Below are 23542 nucleotides of genomic sequence, written 5' to 3'. Positions count from 1 at the left end.
GGTGGCAATGATTTGATACAGATTTCCATTTGCCATTGTTCTGCTGGTTTTCTACTTTCTTTCACTGCAAGGACACCAAATGCTCATGGCAAAATGATATAGCCTAGTTAGCCAACTCCTGTCTATACAGAAATAAATCAAATAGTTCCAAATAGGCTACTAAAAAATAGGCTACTAAAGCATGATTTGGCCACAGAGGATCATTAGCTTCCTCCAGCCTTTATAAGTTGTGTATTGTTTTAAATCCTATTGCCTACAGTGTGAAGGAAATGCAACGCTCGCAATTTGGGCAGCACACACAATTTGGGCAGCACACACAATTTGGGCAGCACACACAATTTGGGCAGCACACACAATTTGGGCAGCACACACAATTTGGGCAGCACACACAATTTGGAAAAGCTCATATTGCGAATACCAAATAGATGATTGTGGAGTTATGACTGTCAGTGAAAAGTAGGGGTGCCCAGTCAGCCATATCAGTGTTTCAAAATTCACTCGCAGTTAAACATAGTTTAGATTGCAAATGGCGGTTGCTGTAAAAAAAAAGACTGTAATCTGTATTTAACCGCACCAGCAGAGGTCGGCCATATCCCTGGTGACTGTGCTCTGCCTATTTCCACTCTGTCATTGTTGAGTCAGTGCCACGTTCATTTGGTTTATTGTTGGAGCATCATTTCCTCCTCCAGTTGGTTGTGTCTCTCATTGTCATTGGCCTGTTAGATGTCGGCTACCCTGTTCAAAAAGATTCTCCTCATGTCTCCAGTCATATCCCATGTAGTAGTATTGCATGAACTGTGTTTTTCCCATGCAAAGCAAGAAGAAACATATCTTATACAGCCTATATCCCAGGCTGTTACACGCGCTCAGCCATGTGTTGCATTGAATGGTCTTTTCCAACAGTGATTGAGTTATATTAAATTATGACTTTCCAATCTACTGATCACATTATGAATAGTAACTCTGCAAATGTAATGATGCATGGAATGCTTTTTATGGTGAAAATGGTCTTTCCCAAACTCAACCCAGGCTAGGGATGTTGCTGTTGGTTTGGCATCTTGTTGGCTGAGGAAAAGTACATGTGGACAGTTATGGTAACATGTTCAAATTGCGCGGTAAGGACACACGTCCTCGACGTGCATGTTCTGTTAAGATGAATTACCATAATGTAGCACCGTGGGTGGACACCCTGATCAAGTAACCACCCAATGCATATGGGTCCGGTACATTTCTCAAATGCCAGGAAAATTAAAATGATGCCTGTCAAATGTCCAGCGCCACATTTTCCTAACCGAAACCCTGGTAAGTGTGTGTATCTGGCTCGCAGTTGTCCCCTTTTTGTAGAATAGCCAAGGTTCCCATGACAACAGTGCTTGTTGTATGCCGGCATGATCCTGGTGAAGGCATGAACACGCTGCTCCACACACACACTACCACACACACAGCAGCTGTCATCCTGAAAACTGCGGAGAGATCCCTCTCTCCTCTCTTTTCTCACTTCCTGCTGGGCACACACAATCTCACAGCAATGTTTTGTCTCTTACCACCTGGGCTGCCCACCGTGCCGATACCCGTTTCACATCAACCCGTGTGTCTGTCGTACCCTTATTGAGTTGTCAAATGCCTGGCTGGCTGGCTCCTACCATGTTGAGGTCACAGGCCCAGTCCTGCCCCCCTCTTCTCTCTTCTCTGCCGTCATACACACACCTTTATAGAAGAGTGTGTGTCAGTTCTGTCAGGCAGTCTGTCAGCTTGATCAGACAGTGTGTGTGTGTGGGGGCCTTTCAATAAGCGTGTCCTCTCCCGTTTAGTTCATCCATCGGAATCAGCTGCGGCAGAGTTTTATTTTAAAGAGTGTGACTAAAAGAGAGTGAGGGAGTAATCCCGCGCCAGCTTACCCCAGCACAATGTCTGACCTCTCCAGGCTGCCCTCCGGTCCCCCGCACCCCAGAGAAAGGGCTCTGATCTCAACCGCAGCGGTAGCGATCCTCCCCTCCTCCCCCCTGGTCTCCAAGGAGAGCTGGACCTCAAAGAGAAGGACAAGCTACATAGCCAGCCAGGCAGAATCCTTCAAGGCAGGGAGATCTGACTAGTATGAATCATCTGATTGGGCCAAGAGAATAGGCTAGAAGAGAGAGGTGTGTGTGTGTGTGTGTCTAACTCCAAGGTCACAGAAAATTGTCTCAACAAATATGTGCAGTAGCTTTGATACACCGTTATATAGTCAATCAATCCCACATGACAAGAAATAGACTATACATATTCCGTACAGTCCTCCCTTTGTCTCTAATGGCTGTCAGTGGCGATATGACACACACTCAAGCTCAATATTCACATGCATATGCGTAATCCATTATTTTATACACACACACAAATCGCAACTTCCTCCCATCTGTGACATTTGCAGATATGTGTAGGGGTATTGGGTGCCTGTGTCACTACAGTGGTTGCTCCACTAAAAGTTTTGCCATTATGCTGCGGGCGTTAGAGGTCATTTGTGGTTCAGTACGGTACCCTGCGTCACCACTTCATTGCTCCAGACCACCACAAGGGGGAGTTAGAGCACTGATTATGCTTTTGGGTCCTACGGTGTCTCTAACTGAGAATGAATGGGTGACATAAACCTAAATAGAAACTAATAATTGAGCACGACTTCAGTATTACTTACTAAGACCGTTAGTCTAAGGTTACACTAAGGTTCTTATTTTATTTTGTTAGTATTATTTTTCTCTTACTGTAGTAGTATAGAACACTCCCGACCGGTCACGTTATACAGCGCCTGAGTGGTGCAACGATCTAAGACACTGCATATTAGTGCAAGCTGTGTTCTGGTTCAATACCCGTGCCGGCCTCGACTGGGAAACCCATGTGATGACTGTAGTTTTTTGGTTTCTCTCCCTCTAAAGACAGAAATAACAAACTGGCTTTATTTACAAATTAGTAACAATGTCTCACCCCATGTTCAAGAATGGCCTTTTTCTCACTCATTTTACGTTATTTGAAAACAAAATAATCTCCAAAATATTGTTATTTTTTAAACAAAGCTATTATTATTATTATTCCGTTAGAATTATATAAAAGCCCCTTGGATAGTCTGACAGGTATATTATTAACCCTGTTATTAGCAGGACAATATATATTGGTCATATTGTTCATGGCTCCCGAGTGGCGCACAATGGGACTCTCCAGCTGTATCCACTGAAAGGCACGAGGGCAGGGGGCACGGGATGGGCCGCAAAGCCACGCACAGAAGACCGACCTAGCCCATGGGGAAGGGAGGAGGAGGGAAGGGGGGGGTGGTCCCCCGCCACACTGGGTAGCACAGTGCAACACTTTAAGGGGCACTAATAATGGCTCTAACTAGGGAAACGTTCATGCTGTTCTAGCAGGTAGCTGGACAATAGACTTGCCTCTATACCGCACACGACACAGGGATTATTTAGCTAAATAGCCCAGCACTGTAGCCTACTCCCGACTCATGTTGTACAGCGCCATATTTTCCGTCCCATCACAACGGAAACCCAGAGGTTTTTTTCCGTTTTTCTTGGAATATAAACACCATAATATTAATTAAATTAATCCCAAACTCTACAACTCATTGGAAAGATAGATACAAATTATTTGTGACATTATGTTTACAATAAAGAATGTAAACAAGATGCTGTGTTTTTATTTACAGTAGTGATGGACCACTGGTGGATTTTGAAAACGTGTTTTCAAACACTAGTAGCCTGAGTATCAGGACAATAGCCTTTATAGCCTGGCTACTGTAGATGTGAACACCCCCCCCCCCCCCTATCTGCAATGAATTCGATACTTAACTGAAGTGTTACATTTCTAACTCAAAACAGCAGTACAGTATTTCTTCATCAACATCTTTATGCTTCAGTTAATAGAATAACTTGAAAAAATACTTTCAAAATGCAGATGGTAATTTAAACTACATTTTAGTTGCACTTCCACCCTGCTCCACAACCACGGGGACAACCTTGCTGAGATGATCAATGTATTTGTTGCATTGTAGTATCATCAATTTCTCTAGCCAAAACGTCTTGATGTCCTCAAAAGTTTGGTTACCTACTCATTCCAGGGTTTTTCTTTATTTTTACTTTTTTCTACATTGTAGAATAATAGTGAAGACATCACAACTATGAAATAACACATATGGAATCAGTTAAGAACAAATTCTTATTTACAAGGACAGCCTAGTTCTTCCTCCCTTCCTCCTGAGCCCCGGTCTCCCGTGTGCCCTGCAGACGACACGGCGATTATTTAGCTAAATAGGCCAGCTCTGTATATTTTCCGTCCAAAACTAACGGAAACCCAGAGGGTTTTTAGTTTTTCTTGGAGTAGAAACACCATAATATATATCAAGTTAATTAACATTTCTTAAAATCAGTCCCCCATATACTATGTTCTTACAATAAAAGGTTTTAAATTCTCTAGTACAGCCAGTTTTGAAGGCTATCAAATGCTTCTCAAAGATGCCCTCTGGTGGTCAAACTAGCACTAACTAGTATTAATGGTACCAGTGGTTGGCACTTAAATAACGTGCCATAGAAATCTGCCGCCACCACGCAAGCTGTGCAGTAGTACGCTGCAATTTTAAAAGGACGACCCATATCCTCAAGGATGTTTTATTAAGAAGGTACTCATGCACTATCACATGATTTGACATAGACATTTCACACACACACACACACACACACACACACACCCCTTCTCTGTAAGACTACGTGTTAGCCTCTGCAGTGTGTGAGAACAGGTGCAGGCTGGTGAGTAAAGGCTGTTTATTAACACCACAGACAATGACTGTTGTTTAAGGCTGTTAACACCACAGATAATGACTGTTGTTAAAGGCTCTTTGTTAACACCACAGACAGAAAATGGCTGTTAAAAGCTGTTAACAACACATACAATGCCTGTTGTTAAAGGCTCTTTGTTAACACCACAGATAATGACTGTTGTTAAAGGCTCTTTGTTAACACCACAGACAGAAAATGGCTGTTAAAAGCTGTTAACAACACATACAATGCCTGTTGTTAAAGGCTCTTTGTTAACACCACAGACGATGACTGTTGTTTAAGGCTCTTTGTTAACAACACAGACAATGACTGTTGTTTAAGGCTCTTTAACACCACAGACAATGACTGTTGTTTAAGGCTGTTAACACCACAGACAATGACTGTTGTTTAAGGCTGTTAACACCACAGACAATGACTGTTGTTAAAGGCTCTTTGTTAACACCACAGACAAAAAATGGCTGTTAAAAGCTGTTAACAACACATACAATGCCTGTTGTTAAAGGCTCTTTGTTAACACCACAGACAATGACTGTTGTTTAAGGCTGTTAACACCACAGACAATGACAGTTGTTATAGGCTCTTTGTTAACACCACAGACAGAAAATGACTGTTAAAAGCTGTTAACACCACAGACAATGACTGTTGTTAAAGGCTGTTTGTTAACAACACAGACAGACAGTGTGCTCCTGCTGTCTCCGGACAGACACTCGATGACTGTTGTTCATTAAATCCTGCCCAGCTGAGTGCCAGGCTAATGGCTATGTTGTTTGACCACTTAGTGTCGATATAGAGGCGCATTGAAGATGGATTTACAGGGTGGGGTGGCTGAGTGAGGGGTAGAAGAGATTTTGGGGGGGGTTCTGGTTATTCATTTAAGTCTGGCAGAGAAATATGAGCTGCATACTGATCAATACGTTATAGTAGCAGATGTCAGTGTTCTTGATTAGAGAAGAGGCCTACGTGTGTGTCTGTGTGTCTCTCTCCCAGTGAATCCACAAGGAAAGGCCATCGAATGTAATTGGCAAAAGAGAAAGCATATGGTTGTTGATTAAGGTGTAACCGGTGTGCCTGGCACTTACTACCATACCCCGTTTAAAGGCACTTCAATATTATCTCATGGTTGAAAATTCTTCTTTTACCCGTCTCCTCCCCTTCATCTACATTGATTTTAAAGTGGATTTAACAAATCAATAAGGGATCATAGCTTTCACTTGGATTCACCTGGCCAGTCTGTCGTGGAAAGAGCAGGTGTTCTTAATGTTTTGTACACTCAAACCTGTTGTACCCTGTCATTGTCCCCATCCCTTGTCACCCACCACAGTATCCTGATTGTTGTAAAAACGACCCCATAGAAATGATATAGGAGTGAAAATATTCCTGCTGCTGACGTTTGTGCTCAATTACTCTGATGTGCATATTAAGATGGGTGCATGTATTACCCCTCCTGCCAGCCTGCTACTACAGCCTCTACTGGAGCTTATTCACGCCTCGTACGGATGTTCTACAACGTCTTCGCTGTGGAGGACAGAGGTGCAGACCAATCCAAATAGCAGCGTTACTGTCCTCGTACGGATGTTCTACAACGTCTTCGCTGTGGAGGACAGAGGTGCAGACCAATCCAAATAGCAGCGTTACTGTCCTCGTGCGGATGTTCTACAACGTCTTCGCTGTGGAGGACAGAGGTGCAGACCAATCCAAATAGCAGCGTTACTGTCCTCGTGCGGATGTTCTACAACGTCTTCGCTGTGGAGGACAGAGGTGCAGACCAATCCAAATAGCAGCGTTACTGTCCTCGTACGGATGTTCTACAACGTCTTCGCTGTGGAGGACAGAGGTGCAGACCAATCCAAATAGCAGCGTTACTGTCCTCGTACGGATGTTCTACAACGTCTTCGCTGTGGAGGACAGAGGTGCAGACCAATCCAAATAGCAGCGTTACTGTCCTCGTACGGATGTTCTACAACGTCTTCGCTGTGGAGGACAGAGGTGCAGACCAATCCAAATAGCAGCGTTACTGTCCTCGTACGGATGTTCTACAACGTCTTCGCTGTGGAGGACAGAGGTGCAGACCAATCCAAATAGCAGCGTTACTGTCCATTGTGATTAGCCTCAGGCCTTTGATATGTCTTAGAGTTGGGCCACAGATTGTTTTGCAGTCTACTAAGAGAGTCAGTAAGGTACACCATGTAGGTTGTTGGTGTGAAATATTGGTTTTGTGTATCTGGAACATTGAACCAAAGAGACATATTGTCAGCTTTTCTATCAGCCTCTGCAGTTGGCTGGTACACTGTGGTAGACAGGACACAATCATTGCACCGCACTCACACACACATACACACTACACACACACACACTACACACACACACACACACACACACACTACACACAGGTTTCGAATCACTCCATATTGTTCCTCTGTCCGTTAGTGCAAGTTGTCATTTTGGCTGCGAGATGACATACTCTTCACACAGAGAGAGAGTTATCTCCTGAAACAATGCTAGTGAAGCCATACTAGATGTATTACTTTGATCTAACATTTTGTTCCTGCGCTGCCAGCAGAGTAGGAGGCTAGGTCTTGGCCAAGTCGTCTGATGTAACCTCCTCTCCCCTCACCCCTCCCTCCCCACTGTCAGGGAAAGAGTGTCACCCCCTAGCCATACGTTGACTCTCTCCCAAGTACACATTGTAGACAGCTGAAAGAGCTTGGTAGGTGAATGAAGCTTTCTGGCCCATTGTTTTCACCTGTCCTGCATGTTCAGATGCTGTACCTGTCCTACATGTTCATCTCAGTTCAGATGCTGTGCCTGTCCTACATGTTCAGATGCTGTACCTGTCCTACATGTTCATCTCAGTTCAGATGCTGTGCCTGTCCTACATGTTCAGATGCTGTACCTGTCCTACATGTTCATCTCAGTTCAGATGCTGTACCTGTCCCACATGTTCATCTCAGTTCAGGTGCTGTACCTGTCCTGCATGTTCATCTCAGTTCAGATGCTGTGCCTGTCCTACATGTTCATCTCAGTTCAGATGCTGTGCCTGTCCTGCATGTTCATCTCAGTTCAGATGCTGTACCTGTCCTACATGTTCATCTCAGTTCAGATGCTGTACCTGTCCTACATGTTCATCTCAGTTCAGATGCTGTGCCTGTCCTACATGTTCATCTCAGTTCAGATGCTGTACCTGTCCTGCATGTTCATCTCAGTTCAGATGCTGTACCTGTCCTGCATGTTCAGATGCTGTACCTGTCCTACATGTTCATCTCAGTTCAGATGCTGTACCTGTCCTACATGTTCATCTCAGTTCAGGTGCTGTACCTGTCCTGCATGTTCATCTCAGTTCAGATGCTGTACCTGTCCTGCATGTTCATCTCAGTTCAGGTGCTGTACCTGTCCTGCATGTTCATCTCAGTTCAGATGCTGTACCTGTCCTGCATGTTCATCTCAGTTCAGATGCTGTACCTGTCCTGCATGTTAATCTCAGTTCAGATGCTGTACCTGTCCTGCATGTTCATCTCAGTTCAGGTGCTGTACCTGTCCTGCATGTTCATCTCAGTTCAGATGCTGTACCTGTCCTACATGTTCATCTCAGTTCAGATGCTGTGCCTGTCCTACATGTTCAGATGCTGTACCTGTCCTACATGTTCATCTCAGTTCAGGTGCTGTACCTGTCCTGCATGTTCATCTCAGTTCAGATGCTGTACCTGTCCTACATGTTCATCTCAGTTCAGATGCTGTGCCTGTCCTACATGTTCAGATGCTGTACCTGTCCTACATGTTCATCTCAGTTCAGATGCTGTACCTGTCCTGCATGTTCATCTCAGTTCAGATGCTGTACCTGTCCTGCATGTTCATCTCAGTTCAGATGCTGTACCTGTCCTGCATGTTCATCTCAGTTCAGATGCTGTACCTGTCCTACATGTTCATCTCAGTTCAGATGCTGTACCTGTCCTACATGTTCATCTCAGTTCAGATGCTGTACCTGTCCTGCATGTTCAGATGCTGTACCTGTCCTGCATGTTCATCTCAGTTCAGATGCTGTACCTGTCCTGCATGTTCATCTCAGTTCAGATGCTGTACCTGTCCTACATGTTCATCTTAGTTCAGAATCTGTCTCTCCCCATGCCATTGTTTTTTTTCACTCCTCCCATTGGTCTCCCCTCAGTCTCCCCAGCAGGCGCTCAGTACCTTTATCAATAGTCACCACAGGGGGTGTGTCGGTTCACTGGAGCTACCCGGCTCCTCCCATAGACAGGTAAACCATCCATCATTAAACCTTCTATTGGCAGGAGTGTTTGTTTGTGGAGTGTTTGGAAGTTTAGGGTCAGAAGCAATATGATACGCTACACCAAATGAAAGGGATTGGCAGCACTCCAGCTCGTATAAAACAGTTGGAGATGGTTGTGTTGGTATTTCAAGGAATCCTATAGAATACAAATGGCTCATTGGCCTAATTTGCTGCTTATGTAACAATACACACTAGAAACACAGTGTACAGGTTCAACTGCCAGTCAAGACGCACCTCCAAGCACAGAAGCACATCAGAGCTCTCCCCTCGTGTGTGTGAATAACCAAACGACGGGGGGATATTAGAAAGCCCTGGCGCTCTCTCTCCCTCTCTAGGGCCCCTCTGTGATTGGAAAAGACAAAGGACTATTAAAATGGTCCAGCTCTAGCAAAGAATACCTTGACTGTTGTTCTCACACACTCCAGCTTTGATGTTCCCAGCCCCCTCCTATTTAATTAGACGGTCACAGACGGATAGAGAGACCGAGGGAGACCGAGAGAGACCGAGGGAGCGACAGTACAAGCGAGGAGCGTTGTCTAATTAGTAGTGCCCCCTACAGGGGAGTATACCTTCCTCCCTCAGTGGGATTCTTTAAACAATCTGTATTTGCGCTTGGTATTTGTAGTGCATTTTGATGCTCACTCTCACCTGCTCAAGTTGCTGACTGTGTAAGAGTGTAGGGTTGGTAACACCAGGGTTGTGAATGTTATTCCCACACAGGTCACATAAAGGTAACTGCCAAAATAAAGGAAACACTAACATAGTGTCTTAATAAGGCGTTGGGCCACCACAGGCCAGAACAGCTTCAATGTGCCTTGTCATAGATTCTACAAGTGTCTGGAACTCTATTGGAGGGATGTGACACCATTCTTCCACAAGAAATTCCATAGTTTGGTGTTTTGTTCATGGTGCAAAACACTGAGGCACCGCTCCAGATTCAGGAGTGTTCCAATTGGGTTGAGATCTGGTGACTATGACTGACACACCCACCCTTTAAACCCCCTATGCTCCTATCAGTTCTTTTTTTTGTTCTTTAAATATTATTTTTTTACCCCTTTTTCTCCCCAATTTCGTGGTATCCAATTGTTTTTTAGTAGCTACTATCTTGTCTCATCGCTACAACTCCCGTACGGGCTCGGGAGAGACGAAGGTTGAAAGTCATGCGTCCTCCGATATACAACCCAACCAGCCGCACTGCTTCTTAACACAGCGCGCATCCAACCCTTAAGCCAGCTGCACCAATGTGTCGGAGGAAACACCGTGCACCTGGCAACCTTGGTTAGCGCGCACTGCGCCTGGACCGCCACAGGAGTCGCTGGTGCGCGATGAGACAAGGACATCCCTACTGACCAAGCCCTCCCTAACCCGGACGACGCTAGGCCAATTGTGCGTCGCCCCACGGACCTCCCTGTCGCGGCCGGTTACGACAGAGCCTGGGCGCGAACCCAGGGACTCTGATGGCGCAGCTGGTGCTGCAGTACAGCGCCCTTAACCACCCGGGAGGCCCTGAGTCCCCTCTTTCAACGTCACTGAGATCTCTTCTAGCCGTGGTTGACAAAATAATGGGCAACTGGGCATTTTTATACATGACCCTAAGCATGATGGGATGTTAATTGCTTAATTAACTCAGGAACCACACCTCTGTGGAAGCACCTGCTTTCAATATACTTTATACCCCTCATTTAGTCAAGTGTTTCCTTTATTTTGGCAGTTAACTGTAAATTGAGTTAATGTCTTGGCTCGGAATTGCTTTGAATAAGTGTCCTGAATGACCGTGTTCGTTCTATATTATTATACTCTGGGATTGTGGGTGTTGTCTAGAATCACTTCCTGATTGTGTGCGCGTGTGTGTGTGTTTGTGTGAGAGAGATGTTAGACTGACGCAAGGTCACCTTAAAGCCTCACACTCTGCCAGGTCTACATCTCACGTGTACAAACACTGTTAGAATGCCCTTCACTGGGGTTAAATCCCTTCTGAGGCATGGGAAAAGAACATCAGGCCCCCCACACTAATACCCAGCTGTGTGTGTGCATCCATGTCCATTCGTCGGGATAAGAGGGATTGAGGGTATAAACTTGTTTCTGATCTTTACAACTAGTCTGCAACTAATCTAAACACACTGCGCATTTGGACCTAGAAACACTAATGTGCTGTTTAATCCTACTATTAGTTTTGCTGCATTCTGAACTCAGCAGTAAACGCTCACTCTCAGCACTCTTTAGCAGTAATCTGCAAGTGTGCATGTTTGCTGTTCGGAGTGCTTTATTGTCAGTGCACACTACCGTTCCATTGGCCTTCCGAACGAGAACATGAACGCCAAGTCTGTGATCATTACATATAGGCGTTTTTGTTCTCCTGGCTCACACACACAGTTTAAATGAAGTATTAGCTGTATTTTAAATGGGCAGTTTTCAAGGCTGCATTTATTTGGGGTCGATTTAAAACTAGGAACTGGGACCGGCGCCTAGGCCCTGCTCATAAAAGCTTGCCTATGAATCTGAGATAAGCACTCTACTTGCTATATCTTAATATATTGGATTGGAATCCATCTTTTTACCACACTTACATTAAGTAATTATGCACAGTGCAATAGTTTTCTAAATGGCCCCACTAAATAATAAGTGCAGAAAACTGTGAGGGAGAGAGAGAGAAAATACTCTGTTTCCCATGATGCATTGGTTAGTGCATCATAGGCTGCTGCAGAGGTTTCGCCCTCTCTCTCTCTCTCTCGCGCCCTCTCTCTCTCTCCCTCGCGCCCTCTCTCTCTCTCCCTCGCGCCCTCTCTCTCTCTCTCTCCCTCGCGCCCTCTCTCTCTCTCTCTCCCTCGCGCCCTCTCTCTCTCTCTCTCCCTCGCGCCCTCTCTCTCTCTCTCTCCCTCGCGCCCTCTCTCTCTCTCTCTCCCTCGCGCCCTCTCTCTCTCTCTCTCCCTCGCGCCCTCTCTCTCTCTCTCCCTCGCGCCCTCTCTCTCTCTCTCTCCCTCGCGCCCTCTCTCTCTCTCTCTCCCTCGCGCCCTCTCTCTCTCTCTCCCTCGCGCCCTCTCTCTCTCTCTCTCTCCCTCGCGCCCTCTCTCTCTCTCTCTCCCTCGCGCCCTCTCTCTCTCTCTCCCTCGCGCCCTCTCTCTCTCTCCCTCTCTCTGGCTCCCCCCCTTTTCTCCCTTTTTTCTTCCTTGCAGGAAGCACTGTGCTGATTCTTCCCTAACTCTGACACATTGAATCAGAATACCTTTTATAACACACTGACTTAAGTAGATACCTTGTTAAAACATTTTCTCTCTTCTTAGCATGCCAACTTTGAAGTAGATTGCTAGCACTGTAGGAGGCGTTTTGTCAGATAAGCTCCCCACCGCTCCAAAACTGCTCCAAATGAAGTCGTTGTTTGGGTTTATTCCCCTTCTCCTCTGACCCAGAGTCATCTGTTCACTCCGAGACGCTCTGCTTCACAAACCCCCAGCCCCAGTGGGTCGTGTTTAAAATGCGTGTAGCTACCAAGGGGGGCCTTCTCTTTCCCAGTGGGTGTATCTCTCGCTCTCTTTCTCTCTCTTTCTCTTTCTCGCTCCTTCCGACATGACATGTGGTGAAATGGATGGCCCTGCAGAGCAGCAGCAGCAGAAGCACGGTGGTGGCAGAGGCAGCACCGGTAGCACTAGCACCGGTAGCACTAGCACCGGTAGCACGTGGTGGCAGAGGCGGTAGCTAACAACAACAGTGGAAAATCCATTCTGCTAAAGCAGGGGGCATAGAGAATACCGTGAAGATCCATGCTAATGTGTTACAAGGAGAGCAGAGGGGGAGTGTATGTACAAATTCATTGTAGATTCCGAAATGAACTGTGTGTGTGTGTGTGTGAGAGAGAGAGAGAGAGAGAGACGGTCTACCCTGACAGCTCCCTACGATAAGCAGAGGTCATAAAAACACTCTTCCATTGTCTCTGGCCAGCGGCAACCCACTGTTTTTCACCTTCCAATAAAGTCTCCCTCCAGGACCACAACTGGTTCACATACAACTAGGTTGGTAACAGTAACAGTCAGGTTAAATTGGATTTGAAATCGTTTCTAGTTACTGGAGTCTGATCTCCCAGATTGAATATTGTTTGATGGTATCTTTTAAAGGCTCGCCTGTTGGCATTGCTGTTAAGATATGTTTCTATTGAATTATTTAACAACCAATCAAAGCACAAGCCTGACAGTGAACCAATGAAAATCAATCAATACGGCCCCATCTGATAAAACACACCTCAGAAAAACAAGTCAGTCTCTTCCTCTTTCCTTACGCGACCGCTTGTTCCCTAGGCCTCAACTCCCTACCCCGCACACACACACACACACACACACACACACACACACACACACACACACACACACACACACACAATAGCAGGGATCCTCACACACAGCAACAACTCATCATGTCAACCTACTATAGTGTGTCGCCATCAGTAATTGGCTTTTACTCCCAACAACATCGTTGAGTCACGGCGTGCAGCCAGGCGTTCTCATAGAAGAGCTTGTTTGAGTGTCATTCATACAACTGTTATGAACAGGTAGGCCCTGAGTCATCACCAGTGTTGTTTTAAAGGTTGTCATTCATTATAGTATTAAAGAATGTTTATTTCATGTTTTACAGAATATATTTAAAATGTTGGTCTATAGTCTAATCCTTGGTAGTAGAATGTTTGTCTATCATTTCCCTTGTGCCATTTGGAATAAATTGAACTCTGACGACCTGTTATATTCCAATAACTAGGACCCTATTGAGTCATATCCCCCTTGTCTATAGAATCATATATAGAAAGATATTGAATCATTTCGAAAGATATGGAATCATATAGAAAGATATGGAATCATATAGAACGATATTGAATTCATATAGGATCATATAGAGAAAGATATTGAATCATATAGGATCATATAGAAAGATATTGAATCATATAGAAAGATATTGAATCATATAGGATCATATAGAAAGATATTGAATCATATAGGATCATATAGAAAGATATTGAATCATATAGGATCATATAGAAAGATATTGAATCATATAGAACGATATTGAATTCATATAGGATCATATAGAGAAAGATATTGAATCATATAGGATCATATAGAAAGATATTGAATCATATAGGATCATATAGAAAGATATTGAATCATATAGAAAGAAATTGAATCATATTGCCTATATAGCAAATGGAATAAGTAATGCAGAAAGTCAATATTTGAGGAGCTGTTATTTCATGAACACATTGTTTGGTCGTTAGAAGGGACTAGCACGCTATGTTCCTCTATCCTCATGTGGGTCAACAATTAATTTACATTCAAAATCCTATTTCTCCTAATCTTACCTTAACCCGTAACCCTAAACCTAACCCCTAAACTTAATAGTCTTTGTCCTCATGGGATATGTCCTCACGAGAGAGCCTTTTCCTTGTTCAAAAATCCCACAAGGATAGTACATCCCCACAAGTATAGAAGAAACAACTAGGCACAACCCCTACAGCCACACACAACCGAGCACGCACAACCCCTACAGCCACACACAACCGAGCACGCACAACCCTTACAGCCACGCACAACCCCTACAGCCACACACAACCGAGCACGCACAACCCCTACAACCACACACAACCGAGCATGCACAACCCCTACAACCACACACAACCGAGCACGCACAACCCCTACAGCCACACACAACCGAGCACGCACAACCCTTACAGCCACACACAACCGAGCACGCACAACCCCTACAACCACACACACAAACGAGCACGCACAACCCCTACAACCACACACAACTGAGCACGCACAACCCCTACAGCCACACACAACCGAGCACGCACAACCCCTACAGCCACACACAACCGAGCACGCACAACCCTTACAGCCACGCACAACCCCTACAGCCACACACAACCGAGCACGCACAACCCCTACAACCACACACAACCGAGCATGCACAACCCCTACAACCACACACAACCGAGCACGCACAACCCCTACAGCCACACACAACCGAGCACGCACAACCCTTACAGCCACACACAACCGAGCACGCACAACCCCTACAACCACACACACAAACGAGCACGCACAACCCCTACAACCACACACAACTGAGCACGCACAACCCCTACAACCACACACAACCGAGCACGCACAACCCCTACAACCACACACAACCGAGCACGCACAACCCCTACAGCCACACACAACTGAGCACGCACAACCCTTACAGCCACACACAACCGAGCACGCACAACCCCTACAGCCACACACAACCGAGCACGCACAACCCTTACAGCCACACACAACCGAGCACGCACAACCCCTACAACCACACACAACCGAGCACGCACAACCCCTACAACCACACACAACCGAGCACGCACAACCCCTACAGCCACACACAACCGAGCACGCACAACCCTTACAGCCACACACAACCGAGCACGCACAACCCTTACAGCCACACACAACCGAGCACGCACAACCCCTACAACCACACACACAACCGAGCACGCACAACCCCTACAACCACACACAACCGAGCACGCACAACCCCTACAGCCACACACAACCGAGCACGCACAACCCTTACAGCCACACACAACCGAGCACGCACAACCCCTACAGCCACACACAACCGAGCACGCACAACCCTTACAGCCACACACAACCGAGCACGCACAACCCCTACAGCCACACACAACCGAGCACGCACAACCCCTACAGCCGCACACAACCGAGCACGCACAACCCCTACAGCCGCACACAACCGAGCACACACAACCCCTACAGCCGCACACAACCGAGCACGCACAACCCCTACAACCACACACAACCGAGCACGCACAACCCCTACAACCACACACAACCGAGCACGCACAACCCCTACAGCCACACACAACCGAGCACGCACAACCCCTACAGCCACACACAACCGAGCACGCACAACCCCTACAGCCACACACAACCGAGCACGCACAACCCCTACAGCCACACACAACCGAGCACGCACAACCCCTACAGCCACACACAACCGAGCACGCACAACCCCTACAGCCACACACAACCGAGCACGCACAACCCCTACAGCCACACACAACCGAGCACGCACAACCCCTACAGCCACACACACAACCGAGCACGCACAACCCCTACAGCCACACACACAACCGAGCACGCACAACCCCTACAGCCACACACACAACCGAGCACGCACAACCCCTACAGCCACACACACAACCGAGCACGCACAACCCCTACAGCCACACACACAACCGAGCACGCACAACCCCTACAACCGAGCATGCAACCAACCCCTACAACCACACACAACCCCTAGTACATCACCTACCATTTACTGCCCCCCTCCGCCCTCTAGTGAGAGAGCTTGGGGGGGACTAGCCTTGTTCTGTTCAATGTTCTCTGTGTATATAGTTCAAAATAATACAATATATAAATTGCTGACACCATTCAAACCAATGAGGGTTCAGAACTATATTTTTTCAGATAGAACCATTATAGTCCCAAGCTTACCAGTGGTTCAGTCCATTACTGGTTATCAGCTTTTCCTGTCTATTGTACTGTACTGCCCCACCCCCACCCTACACCTCTAGTTGGTGCAGCCCTCCAGGCACAATCAAGGAATTCATTCTTTCCCTGTTCTATCTAGCTGGCACTTTTTCATCATGTTCTGTTTGCTCCATATCTCTCTAGCTCTCTCTCCCTGTCGGTCTGTTTTCCCCTTCTCCTTTTCTATCTGCTCTGCCTCCCCTCTTTTGATATTTGTTTATTCTATTCCATTTAATATTTCACCAACATGCTTATCCTCCTCCACCACATTTCTCCTGCACTTTCTTTCTGCTGATTGGCCTATTCTGCCCGCTTCTCTCTCACTCTCTCTGCCTCCACCTTTCCTGTTTTGCATCTTTCTGATTTTCTACCCTTCTACTTTTCCTGTTTCTCTCTCGCTCACTCTCTCTCCCCTTTTTCTTTCTCTCCCCCCTCTCTCTCTTGTCTTCCCACCTTTTCTCTCCCCACCAAGCTTTCTGCTTCTCCCTCCCCCCTCCCTCCCTCCCCTCTCTCTCTTCCTCCCTCCCCTCTCTCTCTTCCTCCCTCTCCATCCGTCAGGGTCCTGTGAGCTGTGGCGGGCACGCTGCATGCTACATGCTTGTCTCCTTCCAAATGGCTTCCTCAGTGATTGCTAATGAAGCGCACGGAGTAGAGTGAGAGCTGCTTCCTTCCAACAGAAGCAGGACTGGCGTTTGTGTCGCCCTGGACACGGCCTGCCTGACAGCCCCCAACAACTAGCTAACTAGTGGGACCACGTTAGCTCAGTACGGAACCACTCCAGTATAGATTGGTGTGGTATAGCAGAGATATAATTCAGTACAGAACCACTCCAGTATACATTGGTGTGGTATAGCAGAGATATAATTCAGTACAGAACCACTCCAGTATAGATTGGTGTGGTATAGCAGAGATATAATTCAGTACAGAACCACTCCAAAATAGATTGGTGTGGTATAGCAGAGATATAATTCAGTACAGAACCACTCCAGTATAGATTGGTGTGGTATAGCAGAGATATAATTCAGTACAGAACCACTCCAAAATAGATTGGTGTGTTATAGCAGAGATATAATTCAGTACAGAACCACTCCAGTATACATTGGTGTGGTATAGCAGAGATATAAGTCAGTACAGAACCACTCCAGTATAGATTGGTGTGGTATAGCAGAGATATAATTCAGTACAGAACCACTCCAAAATAGATTGGTGTGGTATAGCAGAGATATAAGTCAGTACAGAACCACTCCAGTATAGATTGGTGTGGTATAGCAGAGATATAATTCAGTACAGAACCACTCCAGTATAGATTGGTGTGGTATAGCAGAGATATAATTCAGTACAGAACCACTCCAAAATAGATTGGTGTGGTATAGCAGAGATATAAGTCAGTACAGAACCACTCCAGTATAGATTGGTGTGGTATAGCAGAGATATAATTCAGTACAGAACCACTCCAGTATAGATTGGTGTGGTATAGCAGAGATATAATTCAGTACAGAACCACTCCAGTATAGATTGGTGTGGTATAGCAGAGCTATATATAATTCAGTACAGAAAGCACAGGACAGACACCTACTGTCTCTAGGACCCCTCTTGTAGTCCAGCTACAAAACTGTGCTTTGTTAGCTCATTGCAGCATAGCACAACATTGGATGATGTGGTATATCATAGGTAGAGCACACAGAAACAGTACAGAACTCCACAGACCAGCACAGCACCATCATATGTGGATACCTGCTGGTCGAATATCTCATTCCAAAATCATGGGTATTAATATGGAGTTAGTCTCCCCCTTTGCTGCTATAACAGCCTCCACTCTTCTGGGAAAGCTTTCCACTAGATGTTGGAACATTGCTGTGGGGACTTGCTTCCATGATGGTGGGCGATTAGGCCTGGCTCGCAGTCGGCGTTCCAATTCACCTCAAAGGAGTTTGATGGGGTTGAGGTCAGGGCTCTGTGCAGGCCAGTCAAGTTCTTCCACACCGATCTCGAGAAACTGACCAAATTTCTGTATGGACCTCGCTTTGTGCACAGAGGCATTGTCATTCTGAAACAGGAAAGGGCCTTCCCCAAACTGCTGCCACAAATTTAGAAGCACAGAATCGTCTAGAAGGTATGCTGTAGCGTTAAGATTTTCCTTCACTGGAACTAAGGGGCCTAGCCCGACCAATAAAAAACAACCCCAGACCATTATTCCTCCTCCACCAAACTTTACAGTTGGCACTATGCATTCGGTTAGGTAGCGTTCTCCTGGCATCCGCCAAACCCAGATTAGTTCGTTGGACTGCCAGATGGTGAAGCGAGATTCACTCCAGACAATGCATTTCTACTGCTCCAGAGTCCACCAATTTGAAGGTCTGTCCACATACTTCAGTGTATATAGTGTATGTGCTGTCTTTATTTGATCACTTTGTTGTTGCAGAGAATTTTCCTGTAATTTCCACCTTAAAATGTCAGACTTGATTTGCCTTAACAACAAATCTACTCTCTCTCTCTACTGTCTCTCTCTCTCTCTACTGTCTCTCTCTCTACTGTCTACTGTCTACTGTCTCCTGTCTTCTCTCTCTCTCTCTCTCTCTCTCTCTCTCTCTCTCTCTCTACAGCTCTCTACTGTCTCTCTGCTGTCGTCTCTCTCTCTCTACTGTCTCTCTCCTGTCGTCTCTCTCTCTCTCTCCTTTCGTCTCTCTCTCGTGTCGTCTCTACTGTCTCTCTCTCTCTCTCTCTCTACCTCTCTCTCTCTATCTCTCTCTCTCTCTCTCTCTCTCTCTCTCTCTCTCTCCTGTCTCTTGCATTCACCACACTCCAGTGACAATTAGGAATGCTACATTGTGGGTCTCACACACTATCACATTGTCAAACCAATTTCCTGCTCCAACCATCACACCGGAGAAACAATGACAAATTCGGTCTCTCGATGGAGATGAAATGGACTGGATGAAGCGGCTACACTTGTTTTCCAAGACCCACATTTTTTGGGATTTGACACACCACAGTGCCCGTCAGATGCTGTCCCTTAGCCAGCCCTGCACGTTGACACACCACAGTGCCCGTCAGATGCTGTCCCTTAGCCAGCCCTGTACGTTGACACACCACAGTGCCCGTCAGATGCTGTCCCTTAGCCAGCCCTGCACGTTGACACACCACAGTGCCCGTCAGATGCTGTCCCTTAGCCAGCCCTGCACGTTGACACACCACAGTGCCCCTCAGATGCTGTCCCTTAGCCAGCCCTGTACGTTGACACACCACAGTGCCCGTCAGATGCTGTCCCTTAGCCAGCCCTGTACGTTGACACACCACAGTGCCCGTCAGATGCTGTCCCTTAGCCAGCCCTGCACGTTCACACACCACAGTGCCCGTCAGATGCTGTCCCTTAGCCAGCCCTGCACGTTGACACACCCCAGTGCCCGTCAGATGCTGTCCCTTAGCCAGCCCTGCACGTTGACACACCACAGTGCCCGTCAGATGCTGTCCCTTAGCCAGCCCTGCACGTTGACACACCACAGTGCCCGTCAGATGCTGTCCCTTAGCCAGCCCTGCACGTTGACACACCACAGTGCCCGTCAGATGCTGTCCCTTAGCCAGCCCTGCACGTTGACACACCACAGTGCCCGTCAGATGCTGTCCCTTAGCCAGCCCTGCACGTTGACACACCACAGTGCCCGTCAGATGCTGTCCCTTAGCCAGCCCTGCACGTTGACACACCACAGTGCCCGTCAGATGCTGTCCCTTAGCCAGCCCTGCACGTTGACACACCACAGTGCCCGTCACATGCTGTCCCTTAGCCAGCCCTGCACGTTGACACACCACAGTGCCCGTCAGATGCTGTCCCTTAGCCAGCCCTGCACGTTGACACACCACAGTGCCCGTCAGATGCTGTCCCTTAGCCAGCCCTGCACGTTGACACACCACAGTGCCCGTCAGATGCTGTCCCTTAGCCAGCCCTGCACGTTGACACACCACAGTGCCCGTCAGATGCTGTCCCTTAGCCAGCCCTGCACGTTGACACACCACAGTGCCCGTCAGATGCTGTCCCTTAGCCAGCCCTGCACGTTGACACACCACAGTGCCCGTCAGATGCTGTCCCTTAGCCAGCCCTGCACGTTGACACACCACAGTGCCCGTCACATGCTGTCCCTTAGCCAGCCCTGCACGTTGACACACCACAGTGCCCGTCAGATGCTGTCCCTTAGCCAGCCCTGCACGTTGACACACCACAGTGCCCGTCAGATGCTGTCCCTTAAGGCCGTGAGTTACTGAGAGAGGGGGATGGGGAAGGAGCGAGAGAAAGAGATGGGGGGGAGTTTTGATTTGATCATGTCTGATCCTTGATAAAGTGACCAGCTAAGTGACCAGCTTTGTGTGAGGTGAACTGGCTGGGATGTTTGTTTGTGAGCTGTGTATGTGTAAGGTTTTGTTACTGTTTGTGTGCCAGCGATATGTTTGCATCAGTGACAGTGTGTGGGATTCATGTTCTCTAAGTATTTGGGTTTAAGAGAGGTTTTTTGTCTGCTTATCAGCTCAGTGGCAGTGTGCATATGGTTGTGTGCATCTGTGTGTAATCTAAGTAAATGTGGGCTATGTGTCTGAGTGTGAGAGAGGCAGGGATATTTTAACTTTGTGTGTGTGAAGGATATATTAATCAGTTTGCGTGTGTATGTATCAAACCCCCCTCCTAATCTGTCTCTTTGGATTGGAGAGGTCCTCTCTCTCTCTAAGCCCCCCTCCCTCCATCTCTCTAAATTCCCAGAACCGTCACCCCCACATACACACATCACTCTGATGGGCCCTGACTGCAGGTTAAACACATCAAAAGCTGCCTCAGCTCTCTCTCTCTCTGCTATCTCTGCTCTGTCTCTCTCTTTTTCTCTGCTATCTCTGCTCTGTCTCTCTCTTTTTCTCTGCTATCTCTGCTCTGTCTCTCTTTTTTTCTACTATCTCTGCTCTGTCTTTCTTTCTCTGCTATCTCTGCTCTACCTCTCTCTCTCTGCTATCGCTGCTCTGCCTCTCTCTCTCTATGCTATCGCTGCTCTGTCTCTTTCTCTGCTATCTCTGTTCTGTCTCTCTCTCTCTGCTATCTCTGCTCTGCCTCAGCTCTCTCTCTCTCTGCTATCTCTGCTCTGTCTCTCTTTTTCTCTGGTATCTCTGCTCTGTCTTTCTCTGCTATCTCTGTTCTGCCTCAGCTCTCTCTCTCTCTGCTATCTCTGCTCTGTCTCTGTCTCTCTCTGCTCTCTTATGCTCTTACTGCATGGTGCAGCGCAGAGATGAGAATATCAGCCACTCTCCCTTTCCCTCCCTCCCTTTCTCTTTCTGTCTTCTCTCTCTCCTCTCCTCTCTTTCTCCTCTCTCATGTCTCTCTCTCTCTCCTGTCTCTCTCTCTCTCTCTCTCTCTCTCCTGTCTCTCTCTCTCTCTCTCCTGTCTCTCTCTCTCTCTCTCTCTCTCTCTCCTGTCTCTCTCTCTCTATCTCCTGTCTCTCTCTCTCTCTCTCCTGTCTCTCTCTCTCTCTCTCTTTCACAAATAAATGGGAATAAATTGGTGTAGAGCGAAAATAGTCGGATCCCTCCGAGACAAACTTGCACCGTCCTCCCATTACCGCCTCGGTTACGTAAACCGGTGACAGAGGGGACCGTGTGTGCCGTTTAAACGGCTGCCATTGGCCGGGCTGCGGTGACACTACCTCACCACCAGCAGTTTTTTATTTTTGTGGGCCGAGTTTTATACACGGGGGGTGTGTCCGTCCAGGCTGTGTAAATTATATCACAGTTTAATCACTCAGACACAGTGAGCAAAGTGCCCTCGTCGTCGATACCAGCTCATATTAATACTCCCTTTTACTGCTTAATAAGATGCCCCCAATTTGTTTTTGTCTGATCTTTTTTTTCTCTTTTCTTGCATTTTAATGAGCTGTGGCGCCGGGGGCCTTGTCACCCGGTTGTTAATGCTCCGGCGTCCCGCTGAAAGCCAGCGTGCGTCTTGGTAAAGAAAGAGAGGCCTCTGTTCTGTACGTGTCACTCTTTACACCGATAGTCAAAACAACCGTCTCTATAAAAAAACACACGCTGTTAGCCAGTTTGAGCTGTCCACAGACGCTAACGACCTGGTGTACATGTCATCTCTCCAGGTCAGGGCTAGGGGGAAGCTAAGTTACGGCTATGTTAAGATGGAGAGGGAGATTGTTGAAGATGAAGAATGCACAGTTAACGGCGAGACCCACAGCATTTGTCCTCATAAAACCGTCACTGACTGATGAAGCCACAACAGCTGGGGGAATGCAATGAAAAGAGAAATGAGATGTTTTGGGGGCCAAGAGGAAAGTGTGTGTGCTCACATCACCAGGGTCTGTCTCGTACATCCACAAGTCTGGTAGTGAAAAACACCTCTCTGACCACTCGAAGTCAAGCACATAGAAAACAACCCCCTCAAGTTAGCACACCATATCACACCCTACACCTTCATATCTTTACACACATGCAATCATTCATTGACATGACAGCAGTGCAATCTCATACATATCACTGGGGAGCACTTCAAATACCCCTGTTTAAATAGAGGCTCTTTAAAAGCTTTTCTCATGGGTTCCATGCGTTTGGAGAACTTCATGAAAACGGGACAAATCTAGTACCCGCTTTGAAATGGGCCACACCTTGATTAAGTACCATGTCATTGACTAATGTTATGCGTACTAAACATAGCTTCCCCCACCTGCCTCGACACACGGGCATATCAAGTGTTATTAAAAACAGCAGCAGGCACTTCTGTGCTGTGATTGATTCTGTGTGAGTCAGCCAGCACACGCAGGGTTAAAGTATAGCTGCAGAGTCTTACTGCAGTGTCTGAAGCGTTTGGCTGTTCGCTACAGTACACCAGGAGAACAAAACGTCAT

The 23542-nt window shown here is 47.0% G+C and overlaps 1 protein-coding gene across 1 annotated transcript in view; it reads left to right on the top strand.

Moving 5' to 3' along the window:
- Positions 1-23542, top strand: part of LOC110490780 (staphylococcal nuclease domain-containing protein 1) — a 369157-nt gene that overhangs the window by 136583 nt on the left and 209032 nt on the right. The gene's annotated exons all lie outside the window — the stretch shown is intronic.

The sequence above is a fragment of the Oncorhynchus mykiss genome, chromosome 15 (assembly GCF_013265735.2).
Source record: "Oncorhynchus mykiss isolate Arlee chromosome 15, USDA_OmykA_1.1, whole genome shotgun sequence".
In the NCBI taxonomy this organism is placed as follows: Eukaryota; Metazoa; Chordata; class Actinopteri; order Salmoniformes; family Salmonidae; genus Oncorhynchus; species Oncorhynchus mykiss.
The sequence above is the reverse complement of the archived record's forward strand: the minus strand, read 5'-3'. Positions and strand labels throughout refer to the sequence as shown.